Source organism: Acinonyx jubatus, chromosome A1, assembly GCF_027475565.1.
Source record: "Acinonyx jubatus isolate Ajub_Pintada_27869175 chromosome A1, VMU_Ajub_asm_v1.0, whole genome shotgun sequence".
In the NCBI taxonomy this organism is placed as follows: domain Eukaryota; kingdom Metazoa; phylum Chordata; class Mammalia; order Carnivora; family Felidae; genus Acinonyx; species Acinonyx jubatus.
The window spans coordinates 173205720-173219525 of record NC_069380.1 but is presented as its reverse complement, the minus strand read 5'-3'; the positions used below and the strand labels follow the sequence as shown (position 1 = coordinate 173219525).

Genomic DNA, 13806 nt, shown 5'->3' with positions numbered 1-13806 from the left:
CCGCCAGCTCAGGTTTCTTCGTGCCAGTAGAGTAGCTGCTACTGAAGAGTGGGAAATGGCATAGGCTTTTTCTGGAGGATTTCTCGAGGCCACACTGTCCGGGGGCACAGAGTCTAATCAAATAACAAAAGCTCTGCCTCTCGAACACTACTTACGCTCTCTTCTGCACTGGAATGCTCAGATAATTTGATAATTGATACATGTGTCTCCTTTCCTCTTTCTCCGCCTGTCCCTGTCTCTCTGTCTTTCCATCACAATCCCCGGGAAATATGATGGAAATGTATTTTTACAAAACCCTCAAATTTCAGTCAGTGGATGGTTGCAACAAAATGCAAAAAAGACAAAAGGAAAGAAAAGCTGACTTCTTAGTGGAAAAAAACCAAATGGATGACTTTCTATTTCTTGGTCCTCCTCACTCGGAGGACTGATAAGTATATATCACTGTGATAAGTTGTGTGAAGGAGCCATGAAGCACGCTGTGCAAGGAGGACCTCAGGGAAATAACCTGGAGAAGTCACTTAGGTAGCTGGGACGAGCACAGCTTGTGCAAAGGCCCTGAGGCTGGTCCCAACTCTCGAATAGGAATAAGGGCAACGAGGCGAGACTGTCGGCAGTGGGTAGGGATCAGGCAGATATGAGACAGGAGAAGTGGGCAGAAGGCAGACAGTTCTAGGCCTTGTAGACTATATGCGGGAATTTGGGTTTTATGCTAGAAGCATAAAGGAAGCCTCTGAAGGACTTCAAGGAGGGGAGAGACATGATTTAAGTGGGTTTTAAATAAAGCACGCTGGCTTTTATGTGGCTGATGGACTGCAGCAGGCACGAGGGAGCGTGGGGAGACTATTAGGCTACTGCAATCGTCCGAGTAGAAAGAGACGGTGGCTTGAACAAGGATAGCAAGCAGAGAGAGAGACACGGGGAGACCTAAAAGATATCTAGGAAGCAAAATCAGCCATGATTTTACTAGAACCAGTGGTTCTGACAATGGATATGGGAGCAGTCTGACTGGGTAGGAGCCCTGTCTCCACCTTAGACCAGTCAGGGGGCCGCGCCCAGCCAGCAAACCTCATTTGTCGAATGGAGGTGATACTAGGGTTGCTGGGAGGGTGAAGTACAGAAGACATGCAGAGCCCTTGGATCTGTTCATGGTAAGTACCCAACAAACCGTAGCTATTTAGTGTCAACCGTGACTGGGGATTTTGAAAGTAAAAACAGCTCTTGGTTGGTTATCTGGGACTGGAGTGTGTATATGGTAAACAAGCCGTTCCCCATCTCCCTGCTAAATCTGTGTTAGCGCAGCTGGGTGTGTGAGCCCGGGAGGGAATGCGGTCCCTCTGTATGCATCCCTCGGGAGGGTGAGAATTCCTTGGATGCTGACCACCTCCCCCACCTCTGAGGGCCGGGTTCTCTTACTTTGGGCTGTAGCTTTCCTGTCTGGCTCAGCGTGGGCCCGGTGAATATGGGCGTGGCCTGAACTGCAGACCTTAAAAGAATGAGCACTGAGCTTCCAGGGGAGGCCGGGGCCATCCTGGAGCATAAGGACGCACTGGGCCAGAGAGTGAGCTGACCTGTGCCCCCCCCCCGCAGCGGAGACCATCAGAAATATGCCCAGATTCACGAACCACAATGTGCACTGCAGTGTTATTTATAAAATCAAAATATTTGAAGCAATGCTACATTGTCACCAACTTCCTCAGGATTCTGGAAACAAGCCCCGTGTCCCTATGATGGGCTATTTTGGCAGTTTCTCAAGGTTTCCTTTTTCTGAGAGAGTAGTTAGTTTATTCTGAATTACCCATGAGATATTGTCGTCTTCTTTTGACTTTCCCCTGCTTTCCAAATTTGGTATGAGCATGCATTATTTCAGTAATCAGAAAAGAAGTAGAATTATTATTTATTTATTTATTATTTATTTATTTATTTATTTATTTATCTTTACCAAATAGAGTGTTACAAGCTTCTGGTGGAATTATTCTTTATTTGGCAGTCATTTTAAAATGATGGTGATGAAGACACACAATAATTTGGGCAAATACTTCAGAGAGAAAGTTCAGTGAAAAAAGCAGAGATTAAAATCGTGTGTTTTCCAGGATTGGAACTATGGAAAACACACACACACACACACAAGTAAACAGAGGGGGGGAAAACGTGGAAGGAAATGTATCAACATATGCCGTCTGTGGCCGTGTTATCTGGGGTGGTGCTGGATGATTTTTTTTTCCTCTTCTCTGAGCACTTTTGGTATGTTGCCATTTAATCCTATTTAACATCCACAAGCCCCCGAGAGACTTATGTATCCCTCCGTGTCTCAAAGGGGAACCATGGCTCAGGACAGTGACCGTGACCTGCTCCTCTAGCCAGCAGATAGCAGGGGCCAGGGCTCAGAGCTGGGCCAGACTGGCCTTTCTGTTCAGCCAGGTTGCCCACGGTGGTCACTTCCCGCTCAAACAGAAGTGGGTCAACTAAGAGAAAAGGAGGGGCTCAGTCAGGGTCTGGGCCTGTGGAAGCTCCCCATGCAGCTTGACTCGATTGGTCCTGGGAATCAGGAAGGAAGGTATTGGGTTTGGGGGCACCTGTCCTTCGTCAGCACTGACTGTCGGGTGTGGGCGGGAGCCCCGTTTGTTTACGTAAAGCAGTGAGCATTCACAAGCCTCTCTGCTTTCTCAAAGAGAGCTGCCCCTGGGCGGTGTGGAGGGTATATCTGTAGGGGTGAGGGGGCCTGTATCTCAGGGGCCTGGGAGGAGGCTTTGAAGGCAATTAGGAAGAGTCTAGGGTCTGAGCTGTTGGCTGCAGCAGGGCTCAGGGATCCGGTGGGCTGTTCTGAAGATGGGATTTATAGGACTTTTTCCTGGTAGAACAAAGGGCTATTGGGGACATTCCTTGGTGTCTCGTTTGGCTGGCTGGGCAGGGGCATGCTGTCCACTGGAGCAGGAGCTGGGAGATGTAGGCTGGGGGGATGCCTGGAGTGAGAGGTGCCTGGGGGAGATGGCCAAGGATGGTGGTCTGGTTGCCCTTGGATGTAAATGGCCTGGAACTCAGGATGGAGTTTTGTGCTGGAGAACCAGCACCGGAAGTCAGAGAGTTCCCAGCTAGTCTTAGAGAGTGTGGTGCTGGTAAACAGTGGCTGAGCTGCCTCCCCGCAGTCTTGCTCACCGGCAGGGGTGACTGTGGGGCTGGCCAGGAGACACCTGCCCCTCATTCCAGGACCTTCACAGGGGAGGAACAGCTCACTGCTTCACATTTCAAAACTGACCTGGACAGAGCAGCTGGGAGCAACATGAGAGAATGAGAGGACAGAACCGGGCGGGGGAGATGAACTGAAAAAGACTGGCTGAAAGAATCACCTGGAATGTTTGCCTTTTCTAAAACCAAGAAGGCTCTTGCGAGGGGTCACAGACTTGAGAAACTGTTCATCAGGCTATTTGAGACAACAGGAGCATGCAGAGAGGAGCCCTTCCTTCTTTCTTAGTCCTGGGACCTAGGTGTTCTTCTAAAGCTGATTTTGCCATGAAAGGTGCTATGGAGGGTGCTGGCACCGTGCAAGGTGCTGGTGCTGGGGAGGATGTTGGTGTTGTGGAAAGTGCTGGTGCATCTGGCCATGCTGTCAGACCCGCTTGTCCCCCAGGCTGGTGTGAGAAGGAACTGAGTGTTGCATTTGGAGGCCAGCGTGTCAGGTGAATGAGAGGTGTTCTGGGTCTTTGGGGCTAGGATGACCTGGGCAACTGAGATCACGTCCCTGTCACCTCTTGGCTCCGTGACCTTGGGAAAGTCCCTTCACCTTTCTGAGCTCCTGATTCCTCAGTAATAAACCAGGCCACACAGTTGACATAACAAATAGTGTAAGTCCTTGGTACCCTCTAGATCTTAATGAATGATCATTTTATCTCCTTCCTGTTCAGATCCCCTTTCTTCCTCCTGGGTTCTTAGCTTCCTGCCTAATTAGCCAGCTTTTGTCTGCTGGCTGGAGGCAAATCTGGGCCTCCCCTTCCAGCTTTCCCCCTTGGGGAAGTGCAGGAATTGTTCAAGGAGAAGCCAGTTCAATGTCTGGATTCATGGGCAGTCTCTCTGGCTATCTACAGTGACCTCTGGAACCACCTTTTTGCCTACTGAGGAGTGTAGGCACATTTTTTGGTAGGCTGTTCCTCAATAGATCGGTTATAATAGGAATAATCCTACTATTTGTTAAAATATGCTTTTAATCCACTTTTCAGCCTAATAACAACCAAGAGGTACTCCTATTGTTATCCCCATTTTGCAGATGCGGAAACTGATGGTCAGAGAAGTGAAGTGGCTCCAAAGGCCATTCAGCCCGGATGTGTTAGAACAAAATAAGAACCTAACCCTATCCCACTCCCTCTGCCACACCTTCGTGCCACCCTGGGATTGCCCTTGCCAATTCTGTGGCTGGCTTGCCTTCTTTCCTTCCTTGTTCTTCCTCCCCCCCCCCCCCTTTTTTTTTGTCTTTATCAGTATTTGCTCCGAGCTGGGGCCAAAGGCCCGTTGCCGGGAGACGAAGAGTGCATGAGACAGAATTCTCTCGCTCTGGAAGGAGCTCACAAATGTGGATTAGTCGAGAACATTCTGGCCACCTTCTCAGCTGTATTGTCCCTGTCAGATCAGCAACTCTGGGCTGCTTCCCCTGATCCTCTCAGCTGGGTTTGGTGCCTCCTCTTGGTTCTGCAAGTAACGTGGGGGCCTTGAATGCCGCTGTAGGGTAATTGGCTGCTCTCGCATCCGCAGCCTGGCCCCCAGCCTCTGATCCCTGGAGGGCCTACCCACACGTCTCCAGTTCCCAGCACAGGGCCTGGCATAGACTGGGGGTCTGGTGTGTGGCAACTGGAATCCCAGTCTTTTGGAACTGCCTCAGTATTCGTGTTTGACCACATCCTGATTCAGGGTCTAGAAAGTCTGACTCTGGTGGCCATGGCCTAGGCAAGCACGGATTGGGGGCCGTCCAAGTGCGTGGGGAAAGATCCTGGGGATGTCTGGAGGACACCCAGAGCACGATCAGTGGGAAAAGACGGAATGGGAGGAATGCATTCGTGCAAAGGGACCAGAACTCAACGTTCCTGTCAGACAAATGGACACATTAACAGGAAGTAGGGTGGGGGAGCACTGGGAGTGGGAGGGCTAGTAATTCTTAGAGAACAGGGGCCTGTGGGTTATTACTAAAAGCAAGCAACAACAAAGAAACAACACAAAATAAACAAAAACCCATCCACTGATCCACTCAATTCTTTGACCCACTCAGTTCTCAAGGCTGCTTACAGTGGAAGGGAACTGAGCTACGAGTGAGTAGCTCCCCGGGGACGCTGCTGAGCCAATTTGCCTGCCAGGTTTTCCTTTCCTCCTTCTCCTTCTCTTCTGTGTGACCAAGGGACGGGGTCTCGGCCCTCTGTCTCAGGCCTCTGCTCCGCTCGTGCACCAACATAAGAAAGGACATAGTGCCGTGCCAGAACCAGCCTGCCAGGGTCGGTGGCCACGTCTAAAAGCTGGAAGAGTCCAGGCCTCTTTCCCTCCTGAAAGTCTCCAATAACTGTACTCTCTTCTCCATTCACCCATCCTCTCAAGGCCCGGCCTCGTCCTGGGTCCGCCTGCCTCCTTTCTCAGGCGCCTGTCCTCACCGCCCCAGAGAAGGACTCTTCCGAAGGAGCCCATCCCATGAGGGCTTTGCCACCTTAAAAACCCGTCTGCGGTTCCGCTGCGCCTGTCTCTCCCACAAGCTCCGACTGCCCAAAGCGCTCCCCCCACTGCCTGCCTTCCTGTCTGTTCGTGCTGTCCCTTCCAGCCAGAATGCCTTTGCTGCCTTCACCATTGCACACATTCCCTACTCATCCCTCAACACCCCACCCGAGTGGCCCCTGGCCCGTGTGGTTCTGCCAGCTTGCCCGCACGGTCTAGCCTTCCTTTTGGGTTTCCTGCACCTGCTGTACGAGCCTCTGTTCTAGCACCAGTAACATGGTGTGGACGTCATCGAGTTACCTGCCGCGTCTTGCACTCACTGGGGGGCCGCAATGGTATCTTCTTCATCTTCGGACCCCAAGAGCCTAGCCAGTGTCTGGCCACCTTAGGAACCAAAAGATGGCTTCGATAACTGAGTGAACAGATGAATGAGTAGACCCAAAAAAAAAAAAAAAATCCCCCTGGCTGACGGAGAAATTCTGCCTTTATTAATAACACCAGAGCTCTGCCTGCCTCATCTTCAATATCTTGATTTAAAATCAGGGCCTCATCTTTGCTTCTCAGCTCCTTGACAATGACACGTTCTTATAAATGTCTCTTTTTGACGCCACATTCCGAGGGAGGTGAGACCCCATTTCTACCTTTGCCATTTGCTTCTGCCAATTTTTCATCAAAACCCCAGGGGCTCCTTTCCTCGGGAGGGATTCTAATCTTTGCTGACAGGGGCAAATGGAGATAAGATGCTTTACTTTATTATCTGTTGTCTTGGTTTTTATGGCTCTCCTATTTTTTTATTGTGAGGAATGTCATAGGTGAGTTATTAAAAACATTGCCTGCTGGGTTAAGAGCAGAGTCATTATCTGGCACGGGAAGAATCTGCATATGAGTACCCGGTGGAGAAAGGCCATGATAGTATTTGATGTTTATGCTTGCATTTTTGGCTAGGGTGTTACTGAAAATCAGAATAAGGATGCTGGCCTATGCTTTTGTCTGGGCACTTTCTCTGAGCCCGATGGAATTGTACTGGTAGGGTAGCTTTCAGAAATGCATGTTGTTGTTAATTGATCGTTGAAAACCAATTGTGGCTTTTCTGTTTTGTTTTGTTTTTAACAAAAACATCCATGGTGCTGTCTCAGAAGGAATGTGCTCAGGGTTTCAGGGAGGGCCGGGGCGACTCAGTGACCACTCCATAGTCAAATAACTGAAGCTGCTTTTAGTGCTGGCTTCTCATTCTCGTCGATGCAAACAAGCCTTGGTAAGTAAGTGCTACAAGAAAGCAAGTGACTGGGTGAGTACATCTGATGGCCAAGAAGACTGCTAGAGTGTTGTGAACATTCTTCTTTCCTATGGGACTCCTGCAGGGTGGGCTGGAGCTGGCTCACACCCTGTCCTGAGAGCCAGTTATGAAAAGTCTGCAAACCAGTTGTTAAACTGTTGGAAGCTCGTAACGAAAAATGGAAATGGGCAAACATGACGAATCACGCCCTGTCCCCAAGAGTGTGACGAAAGGCCACACGGAAGAAGGGGGAATACATGGGTTGGGGATTTGTGTGACTAAAGCAGGCCATTTCACCTTTCTGAACCTCTGTTTCCCAATCTGTAACATGGGCTAGTGATGTCCACAATCTAAGCCTGGTGTGAGGACGGAGTTAACGTAAACTAACACCGTACCACGGGCGCCCTTGTAGTTACGCAATAATATATTTCTGGGGAGTCGGTCACGTGACCCGATGGGATGCATCCACCTAGGCTGGGCCTCCAAGGCAAAGCCGTGCCTCGTTCCATCTCGGTTGGCCCTCCGTCTCAACTGACGTTGTCTTGGCACACGTGTCCCTCCTCACTCACCCTGTCCACAGTGCCGGCTTTTTAATTTCTGTCTCCATCTCACCCCCTTCCACCCAGCATGAGCAAAATCGCATCAGATCATTATATCTTGCTTGAGGAATCTTCAGTGGCTCCCTACTTCCTACAGGCCAACAGCATGGCATTGCAGGCTTGTCCAGAGGTGGTCCTTGCTGCTAGTTCCTGTCCCTCTGCCACTGACCTCCTGCACGCCCAGGGCTTCAACTTTCACATGGTTCTGCAAGTCTGCCGTATGCCCGTTCTCACCTCCACGTCTTTGCCCGTGAACTTTTCCCTCGACTCTACCCCACGTGCTCTGCCTTGTGACCCAGCTCAACTGTCACCTCCTCCAGAAACCAGTCCTCGATCCCCCACGTTAATTCTTCACCTGGGAGCCCCACGGTCCCAACGTTTCCCTCGGCCCCTGTGCCCGTCTCTGCTTCGGCAGAGATCTCTTGCTACCTGGCTAGGTTGCTGAACGTGCCACCAAAGGCAGGACTTCATGATGTTTTCTCCAGTCCCACATTGGGGTCATAAGAGGAAGGTGTTCGTGGAAAGTAACACAATATTTAAAAATTATTGTTTGCAATGAATTAATTAATAACAATAACTTCCATTTTATTGAGCTTCTGTATGTGTCAGGTAGTTTGCTAGTCACTTCCCATGCCATCTTCACGATAACTCATGAAGGAGAGATCAATTTTCAACGTACAGAGGAGAAGACTGAGGATCAGAGATGTTAGTTAAGATACTCAAGATCACACAGCCAATAAAGGGTAGAATCAGGCTTTTCTGACCCACTGTGATGTGTGTGTCTATGGATGTTTTCCTTCTTTCTTTCTTTTTTTGTTTTCAGAGAGAGAGAAAGTCGGGGAGGGGCAGAGGGAGGGAGAGAGAGAGAGAGAGAGAGAGAATGAGAATCTTAAGCAGGCTCCACGCCCAATGCAGAACCCAAGTCGGGGCTCAGTCTCACGACCCTGAGATCATGACCTGAGCCAAAATCAAGAGTCAGACGCTTAACTGACTAAGCCACCCAGGCACCCCTCTATGGGTGTTCTTGAGTGTATGTGTGAGTGTCTATATGTGGTCTTTTGTCTATACCCATCTTCCAAATTGGGAAAACCTACACATTTTGGGAATTGGCTAAATTAAACTAAACTGAGAAGTGTTGTTCTGTTAGAATGCTAAATTTTGCTGCCTATCCTTGCTGTTTGCCAAGCATTAGTCTAATTTTGCTTTGGCTCTTTTCTTCTTTTTTTCTTTGAATACACTGTTTGGCCAAGCCCTGAAATGCATTGATCCAAGAAGGAAAAAGAGAAGCAGAAGTTCCCAAGAGAGAAATGCCATTTTCCTCACTGCTTGTCACGTGGCTTTGCCTCTCGGTCCCATCACATGGTGGGAGGGTTCGTCTCCTGACTTTCTTGCTCTCTGGGCCTCCGTTGCCACAATGTGTGATTATATTAAATGTGATTTAAAAAAAATTGTGATGTTTAAGCTCCTGGAACTGTCAGAGGTAGACAGGTCCTAACAAAGTGACTGTATGTGCAGCTCATGTGTCACCACCATGTTCTATAATTATAAGAAAATTAGTTGTCATAGCAACTGCCACACAGGCCTAGCTTCCTCCTGGAGGTGCTGACAAGCCCCTCAGCTCCACGATCTGAGAAACTGGGAGGGAATTCAGTTCTCTGGGAACAGCAACTCTTACTTGGGTGTTAATTGTGAGCTCATTCTAATTCTCCACAACTTGAACTCAGTCGCGTTATGCAATCTGACGGGTGCTGGTTTGAACTTAGTTCTAGAACACTCATTGGCTGTTTGACCTTGGGCAAGTCACCTCACCTCCATGGGCCTCACTTTCCTCTTTTGCAAAATGGGGATACCCATGCCCACTTCCAAGGATTGTTGTAACGTTTACGTTTTTGTTTTTTTTTAATTTTTGTTTTTTTAGTGTTTATTTTGAGGGAGAGAGAGAGACAGGGCACCAGCAGGGGAGGGGCAGAGAGAGAGGAAGACACAGAATCTGAAACAGGCTCTGAGATGTCAGCACAGCGCCCTACGCGGGGCTCGAACTCACAAACCGCGAGATCATGACCTGAGCCGAAGTCGGACGCTCAACCGACTGAGCCACCCAGGCGCCCCTGATTATGTTTGTGATGTGCCTGTCAGAGGCTCTGGCACACAGTAGCCCCTGGTATATATTAGATATCTTCCGCTTACCCTCTTCACTGTGAACAAGGGGAAAACAAACAAACAAAATATGCCGAATTAGAGAGAGTGGATGTTTTACTAATAACATAATTATAATAGGGGCACCTGGGTGGCTCAGTCGGTTGAACGTCTGACTCTTGATTTTGATTCAGGTCGTGATTTCACAGTTCGTGAGTTCGAGCCCCAGGTTGGGTTCTGTACCGACAGCACCAAGACTGCTTGGGATTCTCTCTCTCTCCCCCTCCCCTGCTTGCATTCTCTCGCTGTCTCTTTCCATAAGTAAATAAACAAACTTAAAATTTTTTTAGATAACAACAACAACAACAACAACAATAATAATAATAATAATTTTGGTCGCGTTTGTGGCTAGAAAACCAAATCAGTAAATAGAAATTCTAGGATGAATCATGTATATCAGGGAAAGAAAGAGAGAAGGCAGAGAGAGGAGAGAGAGAAAGTATAAATGAATACACACGTAGATGAAGCTGACTTGAATGAAAATTCTGCCGATTTGTTTTTAACTGCATTTCTTTGAAGCTAAGAGAAAGATCTCTAGTGTCCAAAAAAAATCTCTAACCTGGGTGAGGATGCCTGACTTCTAGGCTCAGTCTCTGGACCTCAGTTTTCCCATCTGTAAAATGAGGAAGTTGGGTAGGATTGTCTCCAAGGGCTCTTCTGTCTTTGATGTTCTTACAGTGGTTCTCAACCAGGGGTGATTTTGCATCCGGGGGACACTTGGCAATGCGAGACATTTATGGCTGTCTCGGCTGTGGCCTGTGCGTGTGTTTGTGTGTGCACCCGTGTGTGTATACTATTGGCACTTAGTAGGTAGAGGCCAGGGATGCTGCTAAACAGCCTGTATCGCACTGGATGACCCCTACAAAGTATTATCCTGCACCAAATGTCATGGGTGCCAAGGAGAAGAAGCATTGGTCTAGGATTTGCCACCATGTTTATTGGTCGAAAAACAGGAATCATACCACTCTTGCCCCACTGAGATGTGTCAGATTTGTTGAGTTATTCAGTTTCTTATCCTAGCCATCTCCTGGAGATTTGAAGCCCTGGAAAAATTAGTTAAGGTAAAGACAAAAGACTTCTCAAGGTCCTAGGGGTTCAATAAAAATGAGATGGCCTTGGGAGCTGGGAAAAATACTGCCCTTTGAATTTTTTTTTCCCTTGGTACTGCATAACTCTAAACAGACCAAATGTGATTGTTTCATGAGCAGAATGCAATTTAAGACCCATAGATAGCTTTCTTATTATTTCTCTATAGAGGCTAAAAATAAGTCTCGTATATATTTCAACTGCACCCTCACTTCCAGCTTCAACCTTTGATTTTGACTTTCCATGTCACAGCCAATGTGTGTGTCTTCTCAAAATCATTGTGATCACTTTTTACTCTCGCTTGAAATCATTTTGGGGCTTTCCCTGGCCTTCACAGTGATATCTGAACTGCTTAGTTCATTGCACGCGGTCCTCATGACCTGTCTTTTGCTCATCTCTTCAATCTCCCCTCCTTCCTGCCTTCAAATTCCTCCCGCCAACCTATATTACTCACAGGATCCTGGGCACACTCTGGCCTATCTCCTCCACTCCTCGGCTTAGCTGTTTCCTGCACCCTGAATACTTTTCTCTCCCCCAGGGTCTAGTGCCCACCTATTTATCTCATTGACCTGGCTCAAACATCACCTCCTGGATGAAGACCACCCTAGTAGCTTGTCCTCCCTTCCCCTCTGTCAGATGTGGAACTGTTTCCTCTGGGATTTTCCTCACTGGAGAGAGCTGGTCAACTTCACCTCCTTTGTGCACCTATTTTCTTAACTGCAATTTTCCAATGCCCTGTGAAAGCCTGGGCTCTTGAAGACAGATGTCACCCCTGCCTGAGTTCTACATCCCCTGTGGCCTTGAAAACAATAGGTGGTCCATAACTTTTCTCTTTAAATAAGAGTAACACATCTACATGTGCAAAGTTCCTACAGTATAAGAAGCATAAACTGAAAAATGTCTCCTTTTCTCTCCCTTCCTAATCCTTCCCACCTCAACTAGCCATTGTCTATGTCTATGCTGTCCAAATTGGAAGCCTCTAGCCAGATGTGGCTATACTCACTGAAATTAATCAAAATGAAATAAAATTCGAAATTTGATTCCTCAGTCACACAAGCTACATTTCAAGTGTTTAATAGCCACAGGAGTCTAGTGGCTACCATATTGGATGGCTCAAATTTATCGGACATTTCCATCATTGCAGAAAGCTCTATTGGATGGTCCAGGAATGGTTTATGTTCCCATCTAGAGACATTTTCTACCTGTCAGCATATATAGATTTACATATGCATATATACATTTGATATCCTTTTTGTTTTCTCAAATGGGACCATTTTATATATATTCTCCGGCACCTTGCTTGATTTCTCTTAATAATATGTCTCAGAGATCTTTCCACATCAGCACATTGAGATCCTTTTTTGTTCTTGTTAATGACTGTCGACTGAGGGTTTTCATAATCTTTCAAAATCAGTGCCCTATTGTTGTTCTAGCTTTCAGTCTTTTGTTGTGAGAAACTCTGCTGCAGTGAACCTCCTAGTGTGCGTATCCACACACACACACACACACACACACACACATCTTTCATATATTTTTCAAGTATATTTGTAGAATATGAGAATCTTTATCTTACAAGCTTTGCCAAAGAGTCTTTGGGTCTTCAATATTAATAGGTTTGGCCAAGTTATCTACTAAAATGTTTCCACCAGTGTGTTCTTCCTTCATCATGCCTGAAAGTGTGTTCTTCCCCACATTGCTGATTTTAACAATCTTTAAAAGCTTTACCAATCTGATACATAGTAAATGGCACCTCACCTTTGTTTAGGTTTGTGTATCTTTCATTATCAGTGGGAGGGAGCCCCTTTCTGTTTACTAATTGACTGTTTGACCTTTGTTTCCTTCCTGGAAAACATCCTATTTGGTTGGACCACTTGCTGTTCCTTCCTACTGATGGGCGTGGCCTCTTCCCAAAGCTGAGAACTTAGTCATTCTCACTTATTTGGTACTTTCTCAGTTGACCTTTGCCTTTTGGTTTTGTGTATGGTGTAACTTATTTATTAAGCCTGCAGGATTTCCTACTTTTGCTTTAACTTAAATTAATCACCAACTCCAGAAGGCATAAGGGAAAATACTGATACATTTGGTTCTATAAAAATCAAGGCCTTCTCCCACCCTGAACTCATGTTTTCTTCTGATACTTTTATGATTTTATTTTCTATGTTAAAATCTTGATCCATCTGGAATTTGCAATGAGTAAGGTAGGAATCCAGCTTTCTCTCTTTGTGAATGGCAGTTTGCCACTTGTTCCACATTCATTAGTTAACCTTTCCTCTCCCGGACTTGTCATGCCACTGTTTTTAGATACTGCATTCCCGTATATATTTGAATTTACTGCTGGGCTCTCTCTTCTTTCATTGATCTTATAATTGTTTGCTATTGAAAATTGAGACCATACCAAGTTGTCTCCATTACATAATTTTATGACACATCTTACAATCTGTGTAAACTGTGCTTCCCTCATTCCTTTGATTTTTCAGAGACACCTTACCCCCTTCTAGTGTGTTTCCTTTTCCAGATAAATACTAATATAATTTTTAGGTTCCAAAAAAACTCATGCTACTTTTTCATATTAGTTACAAGAATTAATAGATTCATTTGAGGAGAAGCTACATCTGTAAAGTATTGGGTCTATGTAGCTACACATTTAACCTTGCATCTGTCAAAGTCTTTTTTAGAGGTTCTAGCTGAACTTTAAAATCATCTTTACAGTTCTGATTAAGTTTATTCCAAAGTATTTTATCTATTTTTTTGTTGATATTGTAAAAGGGAACTTTCCTTCCATTATATTTGCTAACTGGTTGTTATTTACACTTAATAAAAATCCTTTTGAATTTTGTACATTTCTTTGCCCACCGGGTAGTTGTTACTAACTTCTCCTGTTTTTAATACTTTGTTTAAAAATGTAACCCTTTGTGTTCTCTACATATGTAATTGTGCCATCTGCCACTAATGCTACTATTGCTCTCC

At 46.5% G+C, this 13806-nt stretch overlaps 1 protein-coding gene across 1 annotated transcript in view; it reads left to right on the top strand.

Annotated features, from left to right (window-relative positions):
* NSG2 (neuronal vesicle trafficking associated 2) overlaps nucleotides 1-13806 on the top strand; it is a 54936-nt gene that overhangs the window by 17509 nt on the left and 23621 nt on the right. The gene's annotated exons all lie outside the window — the stretch shown is intronic.